This window comes from Oncorhynchus nerka, linkage group LG21, assembly GCF_034236695.1.
Source record: "Oncorhynchus nerka isolate Pitt River linkage group LG21, Oner_Uvic_2.0, whole genome shotgun sequence".
In the NCBI taxonomy this organism is placed as follows: Eukaryota; Metazoa; Chordata; class Actinopteri; order Salmoniformes; family Salmonidae; genus Oncorhynchus; species Oncorhynchus nerka.
The window spans coordinates 31130627-31137623 of NC_088416.1; positions in this window are offsets into that span (position 1 = coordinate 31130627).

Consider the following 6997-nt stretch of genomic DNA (forward strand, 5'->3'; position numbering starts at 1 on the left):
TTGAACTGTGACCCTTGACCTCTGCTCAAGTACTACCTTACAGAAGAGGATTTTCTAGGTCCAGTGCATACGAACTGTTGAAGAAGACAATGTTGGTAATGTTGGGACAACATTTATTTTGTCGGGGAGAGTGTGACAGGTTAAAGGAAATATTCATAGCCTGTTATACATTAAAAAGTATTAGTAAATTCATAGTATGTGAGGATCTTAAAACATCTAAGGTTAAAAAGATGCATTCAGTATTAGTTGATAGAGATTGATAACATTCATATAATTGTGTTAAAGTTAAAATCTGTCAAAGGGTACGAATTGTGAGAGTAATGTGTAAACGTTATATTGATTACTTTATTTTGTAGTGCCTAAAAGTGTTAATCTGTGATCTACGAAATGCTCTTAATCTATGAGCCGGAGATCGATTGCTCTGGTCTCCACCCATATTCCTGGGGAAATTTGCGGTCTTTTCTCATTGAACTAAATGTTGACTTGAGAATACAACACCGTATCACTCTCGTGATTATTTCTCCCCTGTTTTCAGGGGCGTAACACTGGATCGGAGGGTGAGGGTTAGGGCCATTCTCCCCAGAAATATCAGGGAACTTGCAGGTGCCTTGGTGGAAGAGTGGAGTAACATCTCACAGCAAGTACTGGCAAATCTGGTGCAGTACATGAGGAAGAGATGCACTGCAGTACTTAATGCAGGAGGTGGCCAAGCCAGATACTGACTGTTACTTTTGATTTTGACCCCCCTTTGTTCTGGGACACATTATTCTATTTCTGTTAGTCACATGTCTGTGGAACTTGTTCAGTTTATGTCTGAGTTGTTGAATCTTGTTATGCTCATACAAATATTTACACGTTAAGTTTGCTGAAAATTAACACAGTTGACAGTGAGAGGACGTTTCTTTTTTTGCCGAGTTTACATGGTTAGCTTAAAGTGGGAATTATAGGCCATATTTAATGAATTGTGTACAGTTATAAAAACACTGCCTCTGACATGTGCAAACAGATAGCGACCTCAGACAATCTGCTGTGCATTCAGTTCACTGATAGGGTTAGCTATTTTAACAAGGGACAAAATAGAGTCACAAGCAGACCTCGTGTAGGTAGCAGGTAGCAGTCGAGTGCAATGGCATAGGCTAGGCCTTTATAGTTTCTGCTTCAAATGTACCTAGCAGATTGTCTTTTCTTATGTTCTGCCTTTCAAATAATTCACATCTCTTATCGGAGTTTGAGATGGTATCAGTTTTCTGCAGTTCCTCCATTCACAGTAAATAGGCTGTAACATCTCAGATGTCCTCAAACATAATAGGGCTATATTCACATGGCTTGGTTCAAGCATAGCTTTGTTCTGTCCAGTCAATGGGAAAGTACACATGAGGACAACCCAGCTTGCACACAACGTTCTGAGAACCATTTCTTAGAGCTTGGTGAGAGTGTGGCTGTCCAAAAGTTATTTTCCATACAACCTTGCCGGAGCTTTCGGGTAATGGTGCAGGATAGTTGCTTGACTTAGGAACAATCTCAGCACATTTAAGGAACTTGACAAAGAAAAAAATGTTATTTTCTTGGTATTTAATTACTTTAACAGAACATTTCCAAAAATGTTAAACATTTTATTTCAATTTTGGTAATGTTCCAGGAATGTTCTCCAACTGGTTTTACGTTGGGAATGTTCTCAATAGTTCAGAGAATGTAAAGAAACAACATTCTTCTGTGGGAATTTCAATTCTTTAGCATAACGTTTCCGAAAGGTTTTCTCATGGTTCTATTTAAAGTCATGTTCTCAAACTGTTCCGAGAATGTTAAGGAAACTTTCCATAAAAACTGAAAGAAAACTTTGCTAACATTCAGAGAATGTTCTAAGAATGTTATTTAAAAACATATACATTCCATTCTCTGCATCAACAAAACTCTATCTTGTCCTCTAACTTGTTAAATTAAATAAAAAATCTAATCAAATCAAATTTTATTGGTTACATACACATATTTAGCAAATGTTTTTGCGGGTGTAGCGAAATGCAATTGGCCACTAATTGGTCACACCTGATCTTAATGAGTGCTTGTTTCGTTTGAAATGGGGTCTGTTTAAATAGACAAAAATTAACAGCTTTTAATGCATAAAACAACATGACATGCTAGCTCCATGCTAGTGGCCCAGAGGACTAAGTCCATGGATAGAAAACAGAAGATTATAGGTTTGAATTTCACAGATGCTGTCTCACAACAAAAAATGTGTTTGAATGATTAATGTATAAGGAAATGAATTTCTGTATGTCCTATCTGTGCTTGGAATTCAGAAAAGTTCATCCATAATAAGATAGCAGTGTTATTGAAAAAAAAACTCCAAATAACGTATAATTTCCTTTCTCAGAGTGTTAATAAAACCTCTCAGGAAAACTTTTAATTTTACATTTAGCAGACACACTTATCCAAAGCGACTTACAGTAGTGAGAGCATACATTTTCAAGGAACCAGAGTAAAACATTCTCAGAACCTCCCTGCAACCTAAAGAAACGTTCCCGGAACAGGCAAAATTGTAACTTCTGTTCTCAGAAGATTTTAAAAAACGTTCCGGTTTACAGGTCAGGAAACCTATGGCTTCGTTCCCACAATCAATGTGAAACCAAAAACATACGTCCCCACAACTTCAAAGGAACCAAATGTGCTAGCTGGGAATGCTGCTTTCTGCACCAACACAGAATGCATTTGTCATTTTCTGGGAGATGCTCTATGAAACATGGAAACAGGAATTAATCTAAAAATAAGTCTGATCACATGGTCTTTTTACACATTTGGTATGATTAATAATTTATTTAGTTGTTTATGTAGTATCATGCCTACAAAACTGTTCTTTACTATGTGTCAACTCACAAATGACATCATGTAATATGTTTCTGTATGTTTCAACATTTACAAAATGTTATATAATTCTTTGTTTACAAAAATGCTGAATTTTTGATAAATACTATAGAAGACATATTTATGAGTAAGGTGTGGAGTCAAGTATAGAGTAATCTGTCTGACAGATACAGTGACTTCATGTAGTCTATGGGTGTCAGTCAGATTGATTGATCAGGTTGGTACTGCATCTCCAACAATTCAAAGCAAGGCCCCTGACCTTAGTCGCCATCTGTTTGTGCGGGTGGCTGGATAGCCCTGTTGTTTACCCATCCTGGATATGAAACGTATCCAGGAATGAATCTAAAATAAATCTGATCGCATTTAGCAAGTTGAAGTATTCATTGTGTTGTTTATGTATCATGTATACAAATGTTTTCTCTACTATGTGTCAACCGACTAATTTCATCCTGTAATATATTTATTCAAAAGTGAACATTTACAAAATGTTAGATAATTTCCTTGTTTACAAGAATGTTACAAGAATGTTTACAAATTGGTTGATTGGTCAGGTTGGTACTGCATCTCCCACAGTACAAAGGAAGGCCCCTGACCTTAGTGTCATCATCTGTTTGTGCGGGTGGCTGAGTCCTGTTGTTTACCCATCCTGTCTCCACAGAACGTAGAACAATATTCCTGGTTGTTGTTACACCACCTTGCTGTTTTGGCTGCTTCTTTGTTTGGTTGAACCCATTATATTCATTGCAGGGTTAGTGACCCTTTTATTTTCCTCTGAAACATCTCCAGTCCACATCCCATGGGTTCCATCTGTCAGGGTTTCACACTACATCTGGTGGAAAAACACATCCCTCAACACAGAAATTTGAAAGGAAAGTTGACACGAGTGTCACCAAAAAATGGGAGCCAAAGCAATATTTAATGTAAATAAAACCCAAGTATGTATAAAAATGCTTTCCATCCTTACTAAATGTTTAGTTTTTCATGACTAAATTCATCTTGACAAAATAATAAACTCTATGAAGATGTTATTATAATCACGGAAAACCATCTGCCAACAAACTATCTAAGATACTGGGAGGGAAACCAGAGGGTTGAGATTTAAGTACTTGTTCACACACCATAAAACATGGCCAATAGTAACCAACAATGGACAGTAGCTACAAGTTTGTGATGTCCACCACTTTCAGCACCACTTTCCATCTGTCACCACAGTAACCCCAGCAGTTGATATCAAATCAAATCAAACTTGATTTCTCACATGCGCCGAATACAACAAGTGTAGACTTGTTGTTACACAACAAGTGTAGACAACAAATGTTTACTTACAAGCCCTTAACCAACAGTGCAGTTCAAGAAGAGTTAAGGAAATATTTACCAAGAAAACTAGTTAAAAATCATAAAAAGTAACACAATAACATAACAATAACGAGGTTAAATACAGGGGGTACCGGTACCGAGTCAGTGTGCGGGGGCACAGGTTAGTTGAAGTAATTTGTACATGTGGGTAACGGTGAAGTGACTATGCAGATAATTATCAGCGAGTAGCAGCAGTGTACAAAACAAATGGGGGGGGGGGGGTCAATGTAATAGTCTAGTTGCCATTTGATTAATTGTTCAGCAGTCTTATGGCTTGGGGGTAGAAGCTGTTAAGGAGCCTTTTGGTCCTAGACTAGGCGCTCCGGTATCGCTTGCAGTGCAGTAGCAGAGAAAACAGTCTATGACTTGGGTGACTGGAGTCTGACAATTTTATGGGCTTTCCTCTGACACCGCCTAGTCTATAGGTCCTGGATGGCAGGAAGCACTACCCTTTGTAACGCCTTACGGTCAGATGCCGAGCAGTTGCCACACCAGGCGGTGATGCAACCGGTCAGGATGCTCTCGATTGTGTAGCTGTAGAACTTGGGGACCCATGGGGACCCATGCCAAATCTTTTCAGTCTCTTGAGAGGAAAAGGTTTTGTACTGCCCTCTTCACGACTGTCTTGGTGTGTTTGGACCATAACCTCTAGACGAGCTTCAATGGCATACAACTCTCCTTCCGTGGCCTCCAACTGCTCTTAAACGCAAGTAAAACTAAATGCCCGCACCCACCCGCCTGTCTAGCATCACTAATCTGGACTGTTCTGATTTAGAAAATGTGGACAACTACAAATACCTAGGTGACTGGTTAGACTGTAAACTCTCCTTCCAGACTTACATTAAGCATATCCAATCCAAAATTAAATCTAGAATCAGCTTCCTATTTCGCAACAAAGCATCCTTCACTCATGGTGCCAAACATACCCTCGTAAAACTGACTATGCTACCGATCCTTGACTTCGGCGATATCATTTACAAAATAGCCTCCAATGCTCTACTCAACAAATTGTATGCAGTCTATCACAGTGCCATCCGTTTTGTCACCAAAGCCCCATATACTACCCACCACTGCGACCTGTATGCTCTCGTTGGCTGGCCCTCACTTCATATTCAAACCCACTGGCTCCAGGTCATCTATAAGTCTCTGCTAGGTAAAGCCCTGCCTTATCTCAGCTCACTGGTCACCATAGAAGCACCTACCCGTAGCACGCGCTTCAGCAAGTATAATTCACTGGTCACCCCCAAAGCCAATTCCTCCTTTGACCGCCTTTCCTTCCAGTTCTCTGCTGCCAATGACTGGGACGAATTGCAAAAGTCACAGAAGCTGGAGACTCATATCTCCCTCACTAACTTTAAGCACCAGATCACTGCACCTGTACATAGCCAATCTCCAACTACCTCATCCCCATACTGTTACTGCTCCTTTGCATCCCAGTATCTCTACTTGCACATTCATGTGTAACTCTGTGTTGTTGTTTGTGTTGAACTGCTTTGCTTTATCCTAGCCAGGTCGCAGTTGTAAATGAGAACTACTTCTCAACTAGCCTATCTGGTTAAATAAAGATGAAATATATATATATATATATTTGGAATAGTTTGTTGGTGATGTGGACACCAAGGAACTTGAAACTCTGACCCGCTCCACTATGGCCCTGTTGATGTTAATGGGGGCCTGTTGAGGGAGAGGTTGTTGTCCTGGCACCACACTGAAAGTTCTCTGTCTCATCATTGTCGGTGATCAGACCACTGTTGTGTCGTCAGCAAACATAATGATGGTGTTGGAGTCGTGTTTGGCCATGCAGTTGTGGGTGCACAGGGAGTACAGGAGGGGACTAAGTACACACCACTGAGGGGCCCCAGTGTTGAGGATCAGCATGGCAGACATGTTGTTGCCTACCTTTACCACCTGTGGTGGCTCGTCAGGAAGTCCAGGATCCAGTTGCAGAGGGAGGTGTTTAGTCCCAGGGTCCTTAGCTTAGTGATGAGCTTCGTGGACACTATGGTGTTGAATGCTGAACTGTAGTCAATCAATGAACAGCATTCTCACATAGGTGTTCCTTTTGTCCAGGTGGGAAAGGGCAGTGTGTAGTGCGATTGAGATTGCGTCATATGTGGATCTGTTGGGGCGGTATGCGAATTGGAATGTGTCGAGGGTATCCGGGAGAATGGTATTGATGGGCACCATGACCAGCCTTTCAAAGCACTTCATGGCTACCAAAGTGAGTGCTATGGGGCGGTAATCATTTAGGCAGGTTACCTTCACTTCCTTGGTCACAAGGACAATGGTGGTCTGTTTGAAACATGTAGGTATTACAGACTCAGTCAGGGAGAGGTTGAAAATGTCAGTGAAGACACTTGCCAGTTGGTCCGCAAATGCTTTGAGTGTACGTCCTGGTAATCCATCTGGCCCCGCGACTTTGTAAATGTTGACCTGTTTAAAGGTCTTGCTCACATTGGCTACCGGGAGCATTATCACACAGTCATCCAGAACAGCTGGTTCTCTCATGCATGATCCAGTGTTGCTTGCCTCGAAGCGAGCATAAAAGGCATTTAGCTTGTCTGGTAGGCTCGTGTCACTGGGAAGCTTGCGTCTGGGTTTCCCTTTGTAGTCCGTTTTCAAGCCATGCCACATCCGACGAGCGTCAGAGCCGGTGTAGTAGGATTCAATCTTAATCCTGTATTGACGCTTTGCTTGTTTGATGGTTCGTCTGAGGGCATAGTGGAATTTCTTATAAGCGTCTGGATTAGTGTCCCGCTCATTGAAAGTGTCAGCTCTAGCC